The sequence below is a fragment of the Argentina silus genome (assembly GCF_951799395.1).
Source record: "Argentina silus genome assembly, contig: scaffold_182, whole genome shotgun sequence".
In the NCBI taxonomy this organism is placed as follows: domain Eukaryota; kingdom Metazoa; phylum Chordata; class Actinopteri; order Argentiniformes; family Argentinidae; genus Argentina; species Argentina silus.
In genome coordinates, this window is record NW_028152537.1 from 8,929 (window position 1) to 10,000 (window position 1,072).

Genomic DNA, 1,072 nt, shown 5'->3' on the forward strand with positions numbered 1-1,072 from the left:
CCCCCCCCCCCCCCCCCACCTTCCCCGACTCCTACCTGGATGCTTATGCCTCTGGTGTGAGTGTGTGTGTGTATGTGAGTATGTGAGTCAGGGTGTGTGTGCGTGCGTGTGTGTGTGTGTGTGTGTGTGTGTGTGTGTGTGTGTGTGTGTGTGTGTGTGTATGTGAGTATGTGAGTCAGGGTGTGTGTGTGTGTGTGTGTGTGTCTCTCTCGTAGAAGGTAGGTATCAAGCATCTCTGAGGCTGGGTTTGACAGCTTGAGAGTTATCCACTTAGCCTGTGAGAGGAGGACAGGACGGGGGGAGAGGACGGCCATGCGGCAGGAGGACATCTCAAACCAGATCAGGACTCAAATCAAATCAGTTGAAGTTGATGAGATCTGGTGTGAAAGGGAGGTGAGAATCAGCAAAGTGGGTTTGGGGGCGCGGTACTGGCCCCGGTGGGTGGTGGCGCTGTGCTCTCTCGGGTTGTCGAGAGTCGAGAACCAATCATTTTAACGAGATGAAGAGGAAATGAGCAGTTTGGTCTGTTGAGTTCAGATGTTATGCTGAGAGATCAGATCCTACAGAAGAGAAGAGAGAGCCGTGTTATTGGACTGCACACAACCTTGTCAGTGTTGTTATTGTTTCATCCTCATTTTGCTTCTACATCTACATTTTCACTTACTTAAACAAATGAAATAAATTAATTTATTTAATTAAATAAACAATTCTAGCATTGTGACTGCCTATGGCCCCTGGTCCGAGCATTGATTACTTTAACTTATGATGACTGATGGATAGATGATTCACTTACTTAAACAAATGTATTTGCTCTAAGTCGCTTTGGATAAAGGCGTCTGCTAAATGCCATGAATGTAAATGTAATGTAATGTACAGGACCAGTCAAAAGTTTGGACACACCTTGCCAAGAGTGTGCAAAGCTGTCATCAAAGCAAAAGGTGTCTACTTTGAAGAATCTAAAATAAAAAAAAATAAAAAATATCTAAAAACATATTCTGGTTTGTTTAACACTTTTTTGTTTACTACATAATTCCATTTGTGTTCCTTCATAGTTTTGATGTCTTCAATATGA